Source organism: Buceros rhinoceros, unplaced genomic scaffold, assembly GCF_000710305.1.
Source record: "Buceros rhinoceros silvestris isolate BGI_N320 unplaced genomic scaffold, ASM71030v1 scaffold31452, whole genome shotgun sequence".
NCBI classification, from domain to species: domain Eukaryota; kingdom Metazoa; phylum Chordata; class Aves; order Bucerotiformes; family Bucerotidae; genus Buceros; species Buceros rhinoceros.
The window spans coordinates 12959-13268 of NW_010397646.1; positions in this window are offsets into that span (position 1 = coordinate 12959).

Here is a 310-nt window from a genome sequence, read left to right on the forward strand (position 1 = left end):
GAGGGTTCGGCCTGAGAGCCAGTCACACCCTGGAGTGCTGTGGGCAAGGCCTGGGGTGGGCACCCCCCACCTTTATTTATTGCAAAGGGAAACTATCTATAGAGAGATATATATTTTTAAGCTTATTTTAAAAGATTTATTTCTCAGCCTATGGCCTCGCCTGGCTGCCCAGGGTGCAGGCAGGGAGGGGGCAGGCCCTTTGCTGGTCCAGTGCAGGGCTGCCTGCTGAAGGCAGGAGGAGCTCGGGGCAGGGGCACAGACCTGGATCATGCCCCCGCTCCACAGGGCACTGGATGGTCACAGGCCACTC